The sequence below is a fragment of the Pan troglodytes genome, chromosome 23 (assembly GCF_028858775.2).
Source record: "Pan troglodytes isolate AG18354 chromosome 23, NHGRI_mPanTro3-v2.0_pri, whole genome shotgun sequence".
Classification (NCBI taxonomy): Eukaryota; Metazoa; Chordata; class Mammalia; order Primates; family Hominidae; genus Pan; species Pan troglodytes.
Window position 1 is genome coordinate 2,397,579 of NC_086016.1, and position 21,458 is coordinate 2,419,036.

Below are 21,458 nucleotides of genomic sequence, written 5' to 3' on the forward strand. Positions count from 1 at the left end.
ACAGCATTGATTGCATTTTCTTCTTCCTCTATGAACTGGGATTTCTCCTTCTGTTTTTCTGCTGCTTAGAGGTGAATCTGTATTTGTCAATATTTAGGTAAATCAGAGACATAAATCAGGTAAGGAACCCTAGACACTGCTTCTAGGCTAGCTGGACTCTTGCCTATTTCCCTTCTCACTTTATGAGATCAATTATATTGGCACAGGTTGATACCCTTAGATAGTGTCTCTCAGGAGCAATTAGAGAAGCATACTTCTAGAGAAGCTGGTAGGACAGGGCAGGACGGCCAATGAGGATCAAAGTTTCTGTCCAAATTTTTGAGCCTAGCTGTGTGTGGCCGACGAATCCAGGAAAGATCCCAGATCCCTGGAAGGGATTGTTAAGAGAGGATCCATTAGATTAGAATGCTAGGGTGGGTGTACATCCGTCGCCTTCTGAGTGGGATTTTCAGGGTTAAGTCTGTGGTAGGGCTGCAGAGAAATGCTATCCTGGGAAAGCCTCTGATCGAGTGCAACATAGGTGGCTCCAGCACAAGGAGAAGTCCTCTATTTGAGGAACATTATACGTGTGTGGATGTGTCTGTGCTCTTCCTCAGCAGAGCCCCACTGACTGAATGATTGTTTGAGAATTATGAGTAAAGAGCCCTATATTATTTTGAATTTAGTAAATATTGGAAGAGAAACAAACAATATTATCTACTTTCAAATTGAATAACAGCATGAGCAATTTCCAGGAAAATGTCACAGGAGGAAAGTCCAGGGCCTTGCTCATCCCTGGAAACCTTGAAAATCCTGATGCAACCTGTAGGGTTAAACTTATCAACACTTAATTTTTTGCCATATAGATTTATCTTTATAAAAAATATTTTCATTGGACCTTTATTTTGATATATGCCATGAAGAATAAATCATTTATTTCCTTTGTGATAAGAACATCACATTTTTACACCTCATGTATAAATGATGCCATCACCCATGTACTTTTTATTGCTATGGCCTGAATGTTTATGTCCCCTTTCAAATTCCTATGTGGATAATTTTAGGCGTGTGGCCTTTGGGAAAGTGGTGAAGCCAAGAGTTCTTCATCTTCATGAATGGAATCAGTGCTCTTTCAAAGGAAGTTAAAGGGAATGCCCTCGTCCCGTGTGCGAGATGGTACCATCTATGGGGAATAGGGCTCTCACCATATACTAAATTTGCTGCTGCCTTGATCTTGCACTTTCCAGACTCCATAACTGTGAAAAATACATTTCTCTTATTTATCCTTTACCCAGTCTAAGGTATTTTGTTATAACAGCCAAGATGCACTATGACACTTTCTTAGGCACTTTGGTTTATTTCTGAATTTTTAGTTTCAGTGATCCATGAGTTTTTTAATCAATCAAGATTTTACACAGGGCTTGCCAGTGTTTTTTTTTTTTTTTTTTTTTTTCAGAGTTTTCTTGTCTATTCTTGTTTGCGTTTTCATCTATATAATATTTTATAGTAACGTGTACTTGCAATATTTAATGTTACCTGTATAGGAACAAAATTGAATTTATAAATAACTTTAAGGACAATTGATGTTGATAATATTGAGTTTTTCTGCCTAAGAATATGATACAAATTGTCTATTTGCTTATGTCTACATTCATATATTTCATAAACTTTCTATGTTTTTTCCATATTCCGTAGACATTTTTGTAATATTTATTCCTAGTTTATTCTGCTAAAAAGTAATTTGAGACACAATGAAATTGCAAAGTGTTTATTTGAGTAAGAGCAATTGATAAATTATAAAATATCAGATGGAAAGATATTGAGTGCTTCATTGACAGTGTGAGAAGCAAGTATTTATTTGAAAAATGTAGAAACAAAGAAATCATTTGATTGGTGGTAGCACAACTTTTTTTATTGTTTTGTGTTTGTCTGTTTACCTTGTTGGACAGTTTCTATTTATATAAGGTTGTTGGCTACTTCTGATTGGTTGAGCTTCATTTCTCTTTTTTAAATATGCAGCTACAAGAAATAATTTAAGTTTTGTTTGTATTTGCAAATCAAGCAAGGTTGAGATCACTTATGAGACCTAACTAATTTTGTCTGCTCTGAGATTATTGAGACATGATTTCCATTTTAATTTCCTTTAACAAATTTTCTGTACTTTTACTTTCCATCCAAACTGTAACTTATAAATTATTATTGTTATACATATGTTGGCCCATGTTGTGTATGCTTTGAAGACATGTCGTGCATTCAAACTCATCTGTATTATGTTATTATTGAATTTGCCCCATTTATCGGAATTATAAACTGCAATCCCCCAACTACAAGAGGTATGAGCTCTGATGAGATAAGAGTAAAGATGAATCAGAAGTGAAAACAGTCCTCCAACCCACACATGCAGTAAAAACAAATTTCACATGAATACAATGAGTAATTATCTAAAATTTAAAGTACCCTGAAAACATTAATGTTTATCTCATTATTATGTAATATGGAAATTACAAGACAAAAAAATCCAAAGACTTACTGTTTAAATATAATTGAAGCTTTTTATATGATGAAGTGGTCCATAATTTAAATGTAAAAAGCCAATAGGAAATATATGAAATAAAATAAAATTATATGTAAAAGTGACAATGCCTGTATTAGATTTAACAATATCTTACAATAAAATAAGTTGAAACCTACAAAATGGAAGAAAGTTTAAAATTAGGCAGATATTATCAGCCCAGTGAAGAATAAATACATATGTCAATAAGCATTTAATGTATTTTGTCTTAGATTTTATATGAAATAATAAAAAGTAAGCAAACCAATAGCATGGTAGTTTCACCCTGATTGATTCAAACAGAAAAAATATTAACATTTCTCCATTAGAAGTTGGATTCATGGATTGGACTCATGCTGCATTCAAGGCACTTTAGCCAGGACCCAACACTCATTGCCAAGAGTCAGCAGGCTAGAAGTTTGCTTTTAAGATGTTCCCCGGCCTGTGACCAATACACTTTTTCCTGACTACTTCTTCAACTCTGACATAGGTTTTGCTGATATAAATGCAAACCCGGCTCTATACCTACCAAGTATTTACTTGGCTAGAGCTGCAAATGGAGCATTTAGGCACTAGGCAAGAGCTCTTCCCACGTTTCCAAGCAGACTTTCTAGAATTTCCCAAAAATACTGACATTGTCTTTCAGACCACATCTCCCAAAGAGAATCAGAGAGGCAGTCTGGAAGCCATTTAGAATCTCCAGCCTCCAACCTAGTAACAACGGACTTGGATAAAAAGATGCAACCTACTGACCTCAAAGACACCAGCCCAGATTCTGAGCATTGAATTCCTGCCTCCCCATGAAAGATCTCAACTGAGTCATATCAAAGCCCACACTCTTCTTCAACGTTCACCTTCCAGACACGCTCCAAAACAGCCCCTCAGAATTGTCTTGAGATGAAACAAAAGGTAATGAAGGTACCGGTTTGGAATGCCTGCCTCATTCCTCACTCCTGAAAAGTCTACACCTGCTGGTTAGAACTCTCATACCTTAGGGAGCCCGGGCTCTCAGAGTGCATCCTCTAAAAGGACCTCCTGGCCTTTCCCTCCTTGGAGGAGAGTGCCCAAGAATAATAGGGAATACAAGGCCTCCACTCTCACATGACTTGATTGACTGATGAACTGATGTCGGAGGAGGAAACATATGTAGGGAACAGCCTGGGTCTTGTGAATCCCTGTTTCCCCAAGTATGATGCCTGTGCAAATGGAGGGAGAATCCTCAAGTATTATTGGGTGGTAGACAGACACTGCCTAATAAAATTAAGTAAATGTAAGGTGACTTGAAGGGGAATTTATCATATGTCATATACAAAATTTTAGTTGGTCAACTTTATTTAAAAACAGTCACAATTTGTAAGGGCATTCAAATATAATTTTAATAGGGAGCTATGAAAATTATCTGCACTTGCTATGTAAATGATTGAGTTAGGGGTAACTATCTGAAGTTCATGAGCTTGATATCTGCTACTTAATTTCATAAGACATTTACTTGCAAATGGTTGCCATTTTTGCTCTCACTATATGAAAATTTTTTCTTGCAAAGAGCATTCCTATGAAAGAAAAACTAAAAATTTTGCCAATTTCGGGTATTAAAACGATAAAACTGGTTTGTTTGTTATTCTTAACCAAATGCTCTTACAGATGACACATAGTACCCATGCTTTGATTGTTTTTTGTTTTTTTTTTCACCTTAGGTCAATTGCCTTTCATTTTATTCATCAAACTGTATTTACTGTAGATGGACATTGCAGTTGTCATGTGCCCTATGGATTTGTACTTTGTTAGAAATATGAATTCTCAGGCCGAGTATATTGGCTTACGCCTGTAATCCCAGCAATTTGGGTAGCCGAAGCAGGTGGATCACCTGAGGACAGGAGTTCAAGACTAGCCTGGTCAACATGGTGAAACCCCATCTCTCTACTATTTACAGTTCACATTGTACCTTGCAATGAATATACATTTTATCCAAAAAGCCTAAAAAATAATGAAATTGGGGTGGGAATGGCTGGAAGTATAGGTGAAACAAAAATGACACATGACTAGTAGCTGTTAAAGCTGGGTGACTGGTCTGTTATCCTTTTTTTTGTATTGTGTATACATTTTTAATGTTCTGTAATAAAACACTTGTAGAAAATGACAAAGTTTATCTACACTTAGCTCTTAAGGTCTTGGTTACCTTTGGGAAGGAGAAAGTGTCAAGGGCATGAGCAAATCTGATTCTTACATACACAAGTGTATTTATTTAGTAATAATTCATCAAGCATTCCATAAATATTTTGTTCCTATATTGCTGTATGCATGTTATTCATCAATAAATATTTAAATAGTACATATTTGCATAACAATCCTAAATTAATATTTTAGAATAATAGTAATGTTTTGTTTTGTTTTAAAGTGGGGCGTGTTCACTCAGGACATCATCAGGTGTATATTAATGTTCCAAGATATTTATTTACATTTTAACTTTTGGAAGAGTCCCCTAGGTCTTTTAATTTTTACCTCAGTACAGTAAGTAGCATGGTTTTAACTTTTTGGAATGCAGCTTTGTTTTCAGAAAGGTTCTCCCCGAAGAATGATGCTCACCCAGGCCAGCGCACACAGCACAGTGACCCGTGCACAGGATGCACTGAGCACACACGGCACTGGGTGAACCAGGAACAGAAGGAGAAGCCAGCCTGGGTCTGCAAAATATACTTTGCAGGAAAAGCAGGTAAAATTGAAAGGTCACAATTCAGCAGCATATGTTTTTACATTCATTTGAGAAATCATTTCTAACAAAAGCTGCTCATTAAAGCCATGGTTTTCTGGCTTGCCTACACATTGTAATCACCTGCACAACTTTCAACCGTATTTTTTTCAGATCCAGCTCCAAGGATTCTGATTGAGTTGTGCGGTTACAACTTGGGTTTAAGGGATTTTGAAAGTTTTCCTCCCCGCAGGTGATTCTCTTGTGCCAGGGGTAAGAAGCGCTGGATAGGGGTGAGGGATGCTTTAGCTGTGAGAGATAGCCATGTACACTTCAGGATTTGCCCCATCACATATCTGGAGTTCGGGGTCTTAGAAAATATTCTTGCCCTGTTAAAAATTAAAGGATGGCTTCAATACATACTTAGCTAGTTGGCTACGTTGCAGAAAAAGAAAATGCCTTTCCAGAGATCAGTTTTTTGAGTCAGAGTTTTGTTCTGTCAGTGAGGCTGGAGTGCAGTGGTGTGATCATGGCTCACTGCAGCCTTGACCTCCCAGGCTCAGGTGATCCTCCAGCTCCAGCCTTCTGAGTAGCTGGACTGAAGGCATACACCAGGCATGGCTAATTTTTCAATTTTTTTTTTTTTTTTTTTTGTGGAGATGGCTTTCTCTATGCTGCCTGGGCTAGTCTCAAACTCCTGGCCTCAAATGATCCTCCTACATCAGTCTCCCAAAGAGTTCAACCTACAGGCACAGGCAAGCATGCCTGGTGTATTTATTAAAATGTAGCTACTAGAATATTTAAAATTCACATGTGCCTCACATATTATTTCTTAGAGAATTGCCTCATTTTTGAAATTTCAGGCTGCCTGCTCTAAAACCTGGGTGTGCCAGGAAAGTAAAAAATCTGAAATTTTAAAATAATTGTCATTATATTGCTTCCATGTATGAATAACACATATATATTTTTCATAAATACAAATAATCTTACACACAAATGAAAATGCAAGTATTTTACATGCAGGGCCAGTGTCCAGTGCATGAAGGAAGCCCTGCCAGAAAAGGATCCAGGAAAAACCTATAATTCTTGCTTTATTCAATCCAGTGTCAAATCACATATGTCACTGAGGGGGCGTGGTGGGGAATTGAACTATATCCAATCATGGGTTCTGGAGTGCAAATTATCTAATCAGGTGCACAGCTGGAGAAGAATGGGCAGCTTTTTGGATCTAGGGATGCCTTTGCCTGTCTCTCCACTCAGAGCTCAGGACACTAGAGCCACCTCAATGCAATCGCCTGTTTTTTAGTTGTTTTAACACTCCAAAAGAGAATTAGTTTTCTCATGCATTTTCCAAATGTGTGGCAAGAAGAGCCTCAAATCTACCACCCTGTTACCCCAGCCTAACTCTGGCTTGCAGTCAGAGTTTAAATTTCCAGTTCTTTCCTGACACTTACCAGCACTAACTAACCTTGTGTAACTCACAACATTATCAACTGTTCTTTATTGTACATTTTAGACACAGTATTTTAATTCTGCATTTTTTCAAAAAGCAGTGGATGACACTTAAAAAAATATTTTTCATTTGTAAACATTTTACAGGACATGAAAGCAGATAATAATCCCCTGACAATCCACAGTAAAAAAAAAGAAAAGAAAAGAAAAGAAAATATTTGTGCCCCTTTCTTTAATCTTCCCTTGGCACAGACACCTCATCAGAATGTCTTTGGGTTGAGGTTTCATTTCGGAAACCTCACAGGGCAATACATCCTCAGCCATCCTGTGTTATTTTCTTGGTTTTGGGTTTCAAAACTGCTTGAGAATCCCCAAGATACCAACACTGGCCATGACTCTTGAAGTGTCTAGTAAATAGCATCCCTTGTGTCATCTCCTCTCAGGGAACAGCCCAAAGTATGGGAATGCAGCCTCTTTTTGGAGTGGTTGGATGCACTATACCTGGAAAGAATCTCCAGGTATACCTTTGCATTAAAAGCAAACCCCTTAGGACATTAAGAATTTCTTACCCCAATGCTTAGTTTCCATTCCTTAGAGACACACTGCAGGCCAGGCAACTGGATGCTGATATTGAGGAAAAAATGTCCTCAGATTGGTGAAGGGAGAGAAAATATTTCAAAGGACAAAGAAATCCAACCTAGTGAGGCAGTGCAAAAACCTGCAAAGTAAAATGCACCTCAGAGACACAGTGGAGCAGGGTGTAGCAGCTCCTGGGAGGACGCTCATGACCCACTTCACTGAACCAGATGGGAGCAGGGAAAATATCCCAAGTAATAGAATGGCTTGACTTGACCCTTGGGTCAGATATGTCTGTGTTTCAATCAGCATTGTCACCTTCTAATTTTGTCACCTTGAAAATATGATTGTATTTATTTTAACTTCACTTTTTCATTAACTGTAAATTATGTTTTATCAGTAGAGCTTCAAAGGTATGAGAATATTTATAAAGCACATTAAGTTGGTGAATTTTGAATAAAATTAAGTAGTAATATATTTCATTTGTTAAAAATTGTTACTTACCTATTTCTTCAGCAGAATGAGTGTAGCGTGTCTCCCAGGTCTGTTTTTTATTTGTTTGAGAGGTGATTTCAAGCAGAATCTCACAGCTTACTGTTGGAAATGCTATCAGTTGTAAAGATAGGGATAGCCTCTCTTCCACTACGGTGGTAGGAATTGAATACATATCTGCAAGCACATGAGGTAGATTAATTGTCAAATTACATAAATTTATCACATAAGTTATTCTTTTTTTCAAAACAGAGAACTTGTGAAAGTGAATAACTCTATTCCGTATGCTGCCATCTGGGTGTTTGAGGGTAATGTTAAGTTTTAGGAGCTGGGACTTTGCACCTCCTGAAGTGTTCACATATGATTAATTGTTTACTAAATGATTTGTTATGAACATAATTAAATTACATGTTTATTTTCTGAAAGGGATAGATACTTTGGCTTTTCTTGATGAATTATAAGATATAAGCCCCTTAAAATGTTTTTATTTTATTTTATTCTGTTATTTTTTAGATGTAGTTTCACTCTTGTTGCCCAGGCTGGCGTGCAATGGCAAGACATCTGCTCACTGTAAACTCCACCTCCTGGGTTCAAGCGATTCTCCTGCCTCGGCCTCCCGAGTAGCTGGGATTACAGGCATACAACACCACACCTGGCTAATTTTGTATTTTTAGTAGAGACGGGGTTTCTTCATGTTGGTCAGGCTGGTCTCAAACTCCTGATCTCAGGTCATCTGCCCGCCTAGGCCTCCCAAAATGCAGGGATTACAGGCATGAGTCACCATGCCTGGCTGTAATTTCCTCTCTTTTATACCTTAGATTTGAATAATTTTTGCTGGATTCTTCAAACATGAAGTATTTTTTGAATTGAAAACTAACTGAATGACTAACTGGTAAGTGGAAAGAGCCTTTGTCACTGCCAGAAGATATAGAGCCTTGGTAAGCTGGAAGTTCACAGGCAGATGCAGTTGAGGTTGAGATAGAAGAAATGTTGGGAGATTCTTCTTAGAATGGAATTGTTATTGTCCTCAAACTGTTTCTAGACTTGGTCTAAGAAGTTACCTAAGAAGTATTGGAACAAAGAAAAAGTACAAATGATTAGATCTTTGAGGATCTCAAAAGTTAGGTGGAAAAGGGCCTCATTTCATAGGGAGGAGAAAACAAGTTTACAAAGAAGGTTGGAAAGGAAGCACAGGATGGAGGGTAGCAAAATCAGATCCCAGATAAGAATGTTTCACCTTGAAGTCAGCCTGTTCTTAGGAGGGGTATGTATAAATAAGGGTTGTAGGTTTGCTGAAGCTGTGGGTGAGTCAAAGTTCAGGGGCTGGTTGGAAGAAGAGAAACAAGCAAAGTTTCTGTAAAGAGTATGTTATTTTGACCACTGAAGACTAAATTACTGAATGGTTGTTCATTTTTAAAAATGGGAATTTGCAATTTGTGTCCATTTTTGTGATAGGTTAAAAAAACAGCGGGGAGCATCCTCAAAGTCATCAGGGGAAGCACGTTTCTCTTCACTAAGCTGTTCTTTGAGAATGCAAAGAATGGGGGAATTTCTTTAAATATAGCTATTTCCAGGATTACCTTCACCTACAACTGTTCCTTGCCCTAGACATCTCTTCCATTTGGCTGTTTCTGAGTTACATTTTTATAATAAAGTAGTGAATATAATTACAGTTATTTGTTGAGGTTTTCTTTTTAGTAATTCTATCAAATTATTTAACTTGAAAAGGGGTTTATGCTAGTCTTAGATTTATAGGAGGTAGCTCAGAAGTGTAGATGGGCTGCAGGGATGTGTAACTCTCCTCTACAGTGAGACAGGTGATGTGGGACTGAGCCCTGAATTTCTGGGGTCTATGCGAACTCTAAGTTGTGTCAGAATTAAATTTTGGGGCAACAAATGGGTGTTGGAGAATCAGTGGGTTTTCAGGGAACTTTCTACATTTAGGATCAAAAGCATTGTAAAAAGAAAGACAATGTGGGGGCCTCTGCTGGAGAGAGACTCCAGGTGTCTCGGGGAAGGTAGGCTCTGCTCTGCACACAGGCTGCTACACCATGCACTGCCCTGTGGTTCCACGCATCCTCCCATGGTAAAAAGGACCGACGACTCTGAGGGAAGAAGTTCTGAGAACAGATGCCTTCCACCCTCCTGCCAACCTGAGGCCACCACATGTTTTTCACCCACTGAACATATGCACCACATGTTGATGTGGTCAAGCCCCTCCCAGCACAGGGCTTCAGCATCAAGATTATTGCCCATGCTACCTATCCTCATAGACTTTCCCACCAAAAACCCACACATGTGCCTAAAAGACCCCTGGCATATGCTGTACCTCAGACACGGAATCTGCAGGGGCAACCTGGTTTTTTCACCATCCCAGATTTCTGTGCCACCTGATCATAATCTCGTCTTCCTGCATGGACATAAAAATAAGTCAGAGCAAAGTTTCACCTGGGTCAGTATCTGTAGCATGAACCAGTCCTTCCACCAACCCTGTACTGTCTCCCAATTGTGGGTTCTTAATAACACCTTCCCCTCTTTTACCTTTTAGTTCACCTCAAACCTTTTTTTTACGTGCACTCAGTGTGTCCAAGCCACCCCTTAGTTGCCTGAATCCAGCACCTACTAAAATCCAGATGTCCAGTAGTTCAAGACCATGGGTCTAGACCATGTTTTTACAGAAGGAAATACAAATTAGAAATGAGAGGCTCTATTCTCCCATTTGAAAATTTAAAAAGATATTTTTTCTTTTCCCTTTTCTTAAACAATGTAATTTAGAAAACTTTTTTTATTAATTTTTTGAGATGGAATCTTACTCTTTTGCTTAGTCTGAAGTGAAATGGCATAATCATAGCTCACTATAACCTTAACTTCTTGGGTTTGAGCAGTCCTCCTGCGTCAACCTCTTAATTACTTAGGACTATAGGCATGCACCTCCAGGCCTGGCTAACTTTATTTATTTATTTATTTTTTCAAGACAGTGTCTTGCTCTGTGGGCCAGGCTAGAGTGTAGTGGCATGATCTTAGCTCAATGCAACCTCCGCCTCCCAGGTTCAAGCAATTCTCTTGCTTCAACCTTTTGAGTAGCTGGCATTACAGGCGCACAGCACTATGCCTGGCTAATTTTTTATTGTTATTATTTTTAGGAGAGAAAGGGTTTCACCATTTTGGCCAGGCTGGTCTCGAACCCCTGACCTCATTATCCACCTGCCTCCGACTCCCAAAGTGCTGGTATTACAAGCGTGAACCACCATGCCCAGCCATATTTATTTTATTTATTTTTTTATGGTGACAGAATTTCACCATGTTGCGTGTACTGGACTCAAACATTTGGCTTCAAGAGATCCTCCTGCCTTGGCCTCCCCAAATGTTGGGATTACAGGCATGAACCACCGTGCCTGGCCTGGAAAACTTTTATATGTATCTTTTTTTCTCTGCTTCTTTGAAATATAAGCAAATCATTTTAACAGCTAAATAAGCCTTTTGCCACTCTTCATGATACAGAATTGTCTTTGTCTAAGACCTGGAAACTATTGTTTTGTTTTTTAATTTGGCAAAGATTTATTGATTTTTTATTTTCAGTCTTTTGAAGTAGGCACAGCTCAGTACAGTGGCTCATGTTTTTAATCCCAGTGCTTTGGGAGGCTGAGATGAGAGAATTGCTTGGGCCCAGGAGTTTGAGACCAGCCTGGGCAGCATAATGAGTCTCCTTCTTTATAAAAAATTAAAATCAACTAGCAGGGCATGGTGGCACAGGAGGCTGAGGTGAGAGAATCATTTGAGCCCAAGAGTTTGAAGCTGCAATGAGCCATGATCACAGCACTCTACCACTGTACTCCAGCTTGGGTAACAGACGGAGACCCTGTCTCTAAATAAATAAGTAAATAAAGAAAAGTGTTTTTCCATACATAAAAATAAGTAAATAAACAGATAAATAAAATAGACATGGATTTGCTGAGAATAAAGCTAATTACAAGATAACAGAAAAGTGAGAACCAAAGATGGGGTTCACCCTAGCAAATGATTCCAGCCTATTAGGACACTCACAGAATTTTCCCTGCAGCATGACCGACTTGAAAGTAGAATGTCATCATGTCAGGCTGTACCAGCGTTGGAAGACTAAACACTGTGGGGAAGAACCTCCCTTATGGAATATTATCAACAGGTGAGAGCCCAGCTCCTGCCCTGATGGGCTACAGAAATGAGTTCCTGAGATAACACATTGCAGAAACATGCATAGAGTAGTTTAACCTTTTTGGTGTGTAACCCTTTCACCATTTTCCTGCGAAATCCTCCCTAGTAATAGTGTTAGCTTTTAAGTTTTGAGGGTCCGATAGGACTGAAGCTGCATGCTGCAGGAGATACCTGGGGCAGGAAACTAACACAAACTGCAGCCACAGGCATAAATACTCATGGTCTAATGTAGAGTGAAAACAATACAAAAGTCTTTACTGTTATTCGCACAAGTGTGTAAAGAGAGACTTTCCACATAACCAACTTGCCACTGAGACTAATGAAGGCCAGATTCCACTGCAACAAGACTATGAGTTACTAATGGGAAGGCCTTAGGACAAAGCCCAGAGATTTTTCATATTTGAGTCTGGGTCCTGGGTCTGTCCCGGTCTTCTCGGCTTTCTGTCTGTAGAGACCCCTATGTGGCTGCTCTCAGCACAGCCCAGGGCTGGCTGTGTTTGCTGGTTTAGTGCACCTGCTTTTTTTCCAAAAAGAGGGAGGAGTTGGCCACATCAAACTGAATGATGAAGCTCCTCATCAATCTGAATGCAGCTTTGTAAATGTGCCTAGAAACCACACAAAGAAAAGTCTGTGATCTGCCTTGCTTTGACCGTATGTGACACCTCCATTAGAAATTCTGCTTTTCTCTGCACTCCAGCCTGGGTAACAGAGTGAGACTTCATGATAAATAAAAAAGAAAGAGAGAGAGAAGGAAAGAAAGAAAGAGAGAGATGGAAAGAAAGAAAGAGAAAGAAAAAGAAAGAAAGAAGAAAGAAAGAAAGAAAAGAAAAGAGAAGAAAGGAAAAAAGAAAAGAAGAAAGGAAAAAAGAAAAGAAAAGAAAAGAAATTCTGCTCTTCACATTAGGTACATAAGGAGAATCTGTATAAATCTCCATGAAGGAAGGAAACCAGAGGAGAAGTTAAAGTCTTGGAATTCACATCTGAGTACACAGATTCGTTCTCCAACCCTCTTCTTTTTATTCTGCCAGCTATGGCCTAGGTATGAACATGACAGGTACACAAGAGTTCCAACACCCGACAATCTACTTCAGTCCAAGAAGAGTGCCCTCCCTCTTGCTCCCCATCCAACTCATGGTACTAAGAAGTGGTGTGGGACTGCCCAGATGAGTTGACAAGAGAGGCTGGCGTGGAGGGGCCTGTCCTGGGATGCCCTGTGTTATTTGTAGGTGCACCCGGCCAATAGCCAGGGACATCAGTGATCAGGGCTCAGTTGACATCTGTGTTATCAGATAAGACTTTTACCTTGAGCCTTTGTAAGGCTGAAACTCAGAAATTTCAGGGCACAATGAAAGAGCATCTCACTCTCTTGAGCAACCCTCACCAACAGAGGTGGATACAGAGCTGTCTCAAGAATGTGGATTCCTGGTTTCTTAACTGCTGTTGGGTTCTGACACCAAGAAAGTGTGTTAAACTCTTCAAGGTTCCATCTACTGGGCCCCATGTTTCTGTAAGACATACTGAAAGGCCCCACTATGCTACTGATTGCTCAGTCTCCTCTTCCATGTCAACTCTTTATTTGTACACAATTATGCAAACACAACTTCCCCTTAATTGCCTGGAAAGACCTAAATGCAACCTGGGTAACCCAGTAAAAGTCACTGTATTCAAGGCTTCCCCAGCCTCCTAACATGCACAGTGGTGATGATGCTAACATCTACTTCCTAGGGAATGTATTAGGTGTATATAAGATAAGACATAAAAATAATGATGTAGTGTCACCTGTAGATAATGCACACACTTAGAGATGGAAGCATTAGGAGAATAGGTGGGAGGTAGCATGGGCCACAACTCAAACAGTCCTGGTGTCTGGCAGGGTGATCTTGGGAATATCACTTCTCCACTGGGCCTCATTTTCATTCTGCTCCAGTATGAAGTTGAAATTAAATGTAGATACTGTCCTCTGGCATTCATATATTTTAGCTGTGCGTCCCCACCCAAAACTCATTGTGTATTATAACCCCTAGGTGTTAAGGGAAAACCTGAGGGGAGATGATTGGATTATGGGGACGGGTTCTCCTCATACTGTTCTTGTGATAGTGAGTTCTCACGAGATCTGATAGTTTCATAAGCATCTGGTACATCCCCTGCTCTCACTCACTTCACTTGTCAGCCACTGTAATTGGAAGGTTTCTGAGGTGCCCCCCAATTATGTGGAACTGTGAGTCAATTAAACTTCTTTTCTTTATAAGTTACCCAGTCTCAGGTACTCCATCATTGCAGTATGAGAATGATCTAATACAGGAATTCAACTTTCTAGTGCTTTCTCTTTATATTTAGAATCATATCCATGTGCCTTATCACGTCTATGACAGAGGAAGTCTTCACAAAGTCTCCCAGTACTAGGTATTGAGTGACTCAGTTTTTTATTGAATAAAATGGAATATTTCCTGATGCCAGTACTATGGCCCTTCGGTTTTGAGGAAAATATCAACTTGTAGGTTGGCTAACAAGGAGAGAGGAGTTCAAATCAAATTTGTTTTGTCATACTGGCTTTAAGGCACTGATTAGAAAAGGCCTAATAGGTGGGTTCTGTAGGGGATTGCTGGAAGGAAAGTAGGAATATGGTAAGTCATGAGACATACACAGTCATCTCTTCTTGTTTCCTCACAGGTCACATACAAATTCAGGGAGAGTTAGTATGAAGCACACAATGGAAATTTGGGCTCCAACATCTGCAAACTGATGCTTTATGGACTTCAGTTGGCCATATTGGTTCCAACAATTTCAGCCAATGTTTAAAAAACTTAACAGCAGTTAAAATTTTAGTGTTTCAACAAGCCATTTCCTATCTTTCATTCTGAAGATCGATTTTTTAAGTCTTTTTTTTTTTAACAGTATAGGGGGTACAAATTCAGCTTCTGTCCAATGAAATACAGAAAAGGATATCACTTTTGTATTAGTTCAGGCTGCTATACCAAAGAACCATAGATAGGCAGCATATAGACAACAGGACTTAATTTCTCATACCTCCAGAGGTTCAAATTTGAGATCAGGGTGTCAGCATGGTTGAGATCTGGTGATGACTCGCTTCTGAATTTCAGCCTGCACACTTCAGGTTTCACCCTCATTTTGCAGGAGGATGAGAGCCCTCTGCGGTTTCTTGTATAAAGCCAGTAATCTCTATTATGAGGGTCCCACCCTAAGGGGTTAATTACATTCTACCTCCTTATAGCCGGGGGTTACAATTTTAACACAAATATAGAAGAAAAATTATAGTAACTTTCAAGTTTTTTTTCTTTCTTTCTTTCTTTCTTTCTTTCTTTCTTTCTTTCTTTCTTTTTTTTAGACACAGTTTCACTCTTGTATCCCAGGCTGGAGTGCAGTGGTGTGATCTCGGCTTATTGGAACCTTCGCCTCCCAGGTTCAATTGATTCTCCTGCCTCAGTCTCCCAAGTAGCTGGGATTACAGGCATACGCCACCACATCTGGCTCATTTTGTATTTTTAGAAGAGACGGTGGTTTCACCATGTTGTCCAGGTTGGTTTCAAACCCTTGACCTTAGGCGATCCACATGTCTCAGCATCCCAAAGTGCTGGGATTACAGGTGTGAGCCACCGCACCCTGTCAAGATTTTTTTAAAGCTCTAATTTTTCTCCTACTTGGTTTTTCTCGTTTGCGCCCTCGATCTTTCTCTCTGTCTCTTTTTGTGTAAACCTTTTTGTGTAATTCTGTCTATTGTATTCCTCAAACACAGGACGCAAGCTCCAATGCTATGAGATGCTCCATGTAGACACCCACATAACAAAGGGTGAGGGGGCGCTCAGACGAGTAGAGAGAAAGAAAGTCAGGCTCTCTGTCCACACTAAACCCTGTCAATTTTCACATGAGTCAGCTTAAAGGCTCATGCTTTTCCAGTCCAGCTTCAGTTAAGACCACAGCCCCCAGTCTCATAAAAGACCTGAAGGCAGAGGTAGCCAGCTGAACTGTGTCCAGATTCTGGTCCACACAAATTATGAGATATTATATGTTGTTGAAAAGTGCTGAGTTTTAGGGCAATATTGTTCAGAAAGGAGCAGATATCTAACCTCATCTCCCAGGCCCTAGGATTCTCCACCCCTCTGCTTATCTCTTCCTCAGGCTGTCTGCAGCCAAACTAGTCCCTTTTTACCTCTGCCAAACTCACACCTATGAGTCTTTTCACTAAGGGTGGCTTCTCCCTGACACATGCTTGTGCAGATGCCTCCCTGCTGTCATCCTCATCATGGATTAAAAGTCACCTCAGTGAGGCCTGAGGTCCTCCCATGCAATAATTTTCCAGGTTTTCTTCTCAATAATCTACTTTATATTATAGTCCTTGCTCTTTTCTTTCACATATACTTGCTTTAGTGCTTTTGTCCAACGGTCCTCAGACTGTTTGGTCCTGGGTTGGGGGGTGCAGGCATGATGTAATAATTTTCTGTACCACATGTTGGACCCACCAGGGTAGCTGGCAAATGGTGAGTGCAAGGGAAAAAAGACTGGCTAAGTGATTATATGGGGGATCTCTAATATCCCTTCCTCTTTTGACCACATGATAATGTGGAGATCACTGATAACAACATGAGGTGTGTGACTCTTACTTGTTCCAGCTGCTCCAGCAAAGCTCAGTGGGCAGCAGAAACACAGCAGGCTGTAACCACCTCCTGGCCATCACTAACCCTACAGCCCCAAGCAGGAGCACTATGGAACAAATCTGATACCTTGATTTTTCTGTCCTCAAGGCACTGGTTCTTCAAGGTCCTAGGGGATAAAGTAGCAGGATCTGAAGGCCCCAAGTATAATGAGTGACCTAGGAATCCCGTTTTGCCCTCTCTTTGCCTCCAACTTTTGGGTTGTGCTATTTATCCATGAGATATCCTCCCCTTATCCAGTGAAATTATTTTCTACCACTTTCAAATGAGGACCTTAAGAACCCAACAGTAGCTGAGATTTTCCGTGGACGTCAGCCTCAGAGTCAAATGCTCTGGCACATTTAACTCTGTCTCATCTTCATCTACCCAAGATGCCTCTCAAGTGGCCATGCCTCCCTCTGATTTGAAAGATCTGCAGAGAGTGGGTGCATTTTTGCAGTCTCAGAGCAAGAATCCAGGCTGGCAGACACTTATGAGTATGTGAAATCATCAACGTCACCCACTTCAGGCACCCTTATTTATGAGGAAGGAAACAGGCTTTCCTGTAGGGATTGTCTACATTACGCTGAGGTGGAGCATAGCTCATTTTACTTCCAGGTGCCCTCAGAGCTGGATGCAGAACCCCAGTCCTGTTATCTTGAAACTGACATGGAGAGGTTCCCATGTGAACAGAACCCTGAATCTGCTCATTTTCTGTGCTCCTGAATGTATAGCTACAGACTCTAATTTCGAAAACAAACCTGATAGGTGGGACGGAGCCAAGGCCTAGGAAGCTGGAGCCCTCTCTAATGCTCTGGAGCCTGCCCACCTCCTGAGATCTGGACCAGTCTCTGCCTCTTCTGGGGCCTCAGTTTCCCAATTGTAATGTAATGAGAAATTAAATGTAAAACTGCATAAACATATGCTCTGTGAGAATTTGGTGTCAGAGTTCTCAATACTGGATGATATTTTGGAGTGGGGTGGGTTTGGGAACCATGGTTTCTCAGGCCTCCTGTCATACCCAGTGCAGTAGGTGTAGAGCTCTGGACAGCCAGGTGTTCTTTCCTGAGCCAGCTGATTACAACACAATGGACCAAGGGCTCTGATCTTAAATATGGTTTCACAGGATACCCCACCTTCAGCCAGCACCTGCTCTGTGCTTCCCATATTTTGGGGAGCTGATGACAAACCCCATTATAGTGAGGAAGACCAAGAAACTAGACTTGTAGGCCTGGGGAAAAGAAAAAACACTTCTATTTCTCCCAAACTGTAGAATCTCTTGTCAAATATTTAATTTTGATTATATCTGAGCTTGATAATACATTCATGTGTTAACAGCTGCTTAAATTTATTTTTTCTGTGAAGTGTGGGATAATGTCTTTGCCATATTTTAAATCAAATTCTAAAAGCTCTCTTTAGAGTGGATAAGTGAGCATCTTTGTAATATGAACTTCACATATTTGTTGCCAGTTTGTTCTTTATGTTTTTGTTAAAATGTTTTGTTTTATTCTGATTTGGATGTCTTTTGCTGTTTTGCTTTGTGACTATTTATTACTACAGTGTAACTTCTCCTCTAATTGACTGACAGGTTTGTACATTCTCAATAAAATATTTTCATAAAATCTTTGTAAAAATTGTATAGTCAATTTTACATTACATAAACATAAAACAGTCAAGACTATCATGATGAAAAAGAAAGATTGAGGGCTTAAAAAGTAAAATACAACACAGCTAAAGTAGTCTGTAAAGGGAAATTTACAGCACTAAATCCCCACAAGAGAAAGCAGAAAAATGTCTAAAATTGACACCGTAACATCACAATTAAAAAAACTAGGGAAGCAAGAGCAAACAAATTCAAAAACTAGCAGAAGACAAGATTTAAGATCATAGCAGAACTGAAGGAGATAGAGACACAAAAAGCCCATCCAAAAAATCAATGAATCCAGGAGCTGGTTTTTTGAAAAGATCAAGAAAATAAATAAACTTCTAGCCAGACAAATAAGGAAGAAGAGAAGAATCAAATACATGCAATAGGAAATGATAAAGGGGATATAACCATTGATCCCACAGAAATAAAAAGTATCATTAGAGAATATTATAAATACCTCTTTGCAAATTAACTAGAAAATCTAGACGAAATGGATAAATTCCTGGTCACATATACTCTCCCAAGTGCAAACCAGTAAGAAGTCGAATCCCTGAATAGGCCAATAACAAGTTCTAAAATTGAGGCAGTAATTAGTAGCCTACCAACAAAAAGAAGTCCAGGACCAGACGGATTCACAGCCGAATTCTACCAAAGGTACAAAGAGGAGCTGGTACCATTCCTTCTGAAACTATTTCAAACAATAGAAAAAGAGGTACTCCTCCCTAATTCATTTTATGTGGCCAGCATCATCCTGAAACTAAAACCTGGCAAAGGCACAACAAAAAAAGAAAATTTCAGGCCCGTATCCCTGATGAACATCGATGTGAAAATCCTCAATAAAATACTGGCAAACTGAATCCAGCAGCACATCAAAGAGCTTATCCACCATGATCTAGTCAGCTTAATCCCTGGGATACAAAGCTGGTTCAACATATGCAAATCAATAAATAAAATCCATCACATAAACAGAACTAATGACAAAAACCACATGATTATCTCAATAGATGCAAAAAAGGCCTTCAATAAAATTCCACACCTCTTCATGGTAAAAACTCTCCATGAATTATGTATTGATGGAACCTATCTCAACATAATAAGAGTTATTTACGACAAATGCACAGATAATATCATACTGAATGGGCAAAAACTGGAAGCATTCCCTTTGAAAACCTGCACAAGACAAGAACACCCTTTCTCCCCACTCCTATTCATTATAGTATTGGAAGTTCTGGCAATCAGCCAAAGAAAGAAAGAAATAAAGCATATTCAGATAGGAAGAGAGGAAGTCAAATTGTCTCTGTTTGCAGATGACATGATTGTATATCTAGAAAACCCTACCATCTCAGCCCAAAATTTCCTTAAATTGATAAGAAACTTCAGCAAAGTCTCAGGATACAAAATCAATGTTCAAAAATCACAAGCATTCCTATACGCAATAATAGGCAAACAGAGAGCCAAATCATGTGTTAACTCTCATTCACAATTACTACAAAGGGAATAAAATACCTAGGAATCCAACTTAAAAATGATGTAAAGGACCTCTTCAAGGAGAACTACAAACCACTGCTCAAGGAAATGAAAGAGGACACAAACAAACGGAAAACAATCCATGCTCATGGATAGGAAGAATCAATATTGTGAAAATGGCCATACTGCCCAAAGTAATTTATAAATTCATTGCTATCCCCATCAAGCTCCCGTTGACTTTCTTCACAGAATTAGAAAAAAAACTACTTCAAATTTCATATGGAATCAAAAAAGATCTTGCATAGACAAGACAATACTATGCAAAAAGAACAAAGGTGGAGGCATCATGCTAGCTGTCTTCAAACTATACAAAAAGGCCACAGTAACCAAGACAGGATGGTACTCGTACCAAAACAGATATATTGACAAATGGAACAGAACAGAGGCCTCAGAAATAACACTCAATATCTAGAATCATCTGATATTTGATGAACCTGACAAAAACAAGTAATGGGGAAAGGATTCCCTATTTAATAAATGGTGTTGGAAAACTAGCTAGCCATATGCAAAAAACTGAAACTGGACTTCTTCCTTACTCGTTACACAAAACATAACTGAAGATGGATTAAAGACTTAAACATAAGACTTAAAACCATAAAAACCCCAGAAGAAAACCAAGGCAGTACCATTCAGGACATAGGCATGGGCAAAGACTTCATGACTAAAACACCAAAAACAATGGCAACAAAAGCCAAAACTGACAAACGAGATATAATTAAACTAAAGAGCTTCTGCACAACAAAAGAAACTATATCAGAGTGAACAGGCAACCTAAAGAATGGGAGAAAATTTCTGCAATCTATCCATCTGACAATGGGCTGATATGTAGAATCTACAAAGAACTTAAACAAATTTACAAGAAAAAAAGAAACAACAACATCGAAACTGGGCAAAGGATTTGAACAGACACTTCTCAAAAGGAGACATTTATGCAGCCAATAAACATATGAAAAAAAGGACATCATCACTGGTTATTAGACACATGCAAATCAAAAACACAATGAGAAACCATCCCACACCAGTTAGAATGGTGATCATTAAAAAAATCAGGAAACAACAAAGGATGTGGAAAAATAGGAAGACTTATACACTGTTGGTGAGAGTGTAAATTAGTTCAACCAGTGTGGAAGATAGTGTGGTGATTCCTCAAGGATCCACAATGAGAAATACCATTTGACCCAGCAATCCCATTACTGGGTATATACCCAAAGGATTATAAATTATTCTATTATAAGGATACATGCATACATATGTTTATTATGGCACTGTTCACAAGAGCAAAAACTTTGAAACAAACCAAATGACCATCAATATAGACTGAATAAAGAAAACTTGGCATGTACACATCATGGAATACGATGCAGTCATAAAAAGGATGAGTTCATGTCCTTTGCAGGGACATGGATGAAGCTGGAAACCACCATTCTCAGCAAACTAACACAAGAGTAGAAAAGCTAACATCGCATGTTCTCACTCATAATAGGGAGTTAAACAAAGAGAACACAGGGACACAGGAAGGGGAACACCACACACTGGAGCCTGTCGGGAAGTGGGGGACTATGGGAGGGATAGCATTAGAAGAAATATTCCTGGCCTAGGCCATTATTTAGATTTTCCAAATTTTGTTTCAAAAACATGATATGTTTCAAAAATTGTTATTGGTATGTAATTATAAAAATATATAGTTCAGAAAAAAGAATCAACATT

The 21,458-nt window shown here is 39.2% G+C and overlaps 1 long non-coding RNA gene across 6 annotated transcripts in view; it reads right to left on the reverse strand.

Moving 5' to 3' along the window:
• Positions 1-2,511: 2,511 nt before the first annotated feature.
• Positions 2,512-21,458, reverse strand: part of LOC134809702 (uncharacterized) — a 42,476-nt gene continuing 23,529 nt past the window's right edge. The window contains exons 3-6 of one of the 6 annotated variants that reach the window (XR_010156057.1): positions 10,066-10,146; positions 7,749-7,913; positions 7,238-7,386; positions 4,142-5,605 (exon numbers count right to left, since the gene is read on the reverse strand). This is a non-coding gene — a long non-coding RNA (uncharacterized LOC134809702). Of the gene's footprint in view, positions 5,606-6,698; positions 7,387-7,748; positions 7,914-10,065; positions 10,147-21,458 lie in introns of those variants that run through there. The other 5 variants (XR_010156059.1, XR_010156060.1, XR_010156056.1 and 2 more) reach the window with 5 other exon arrangements.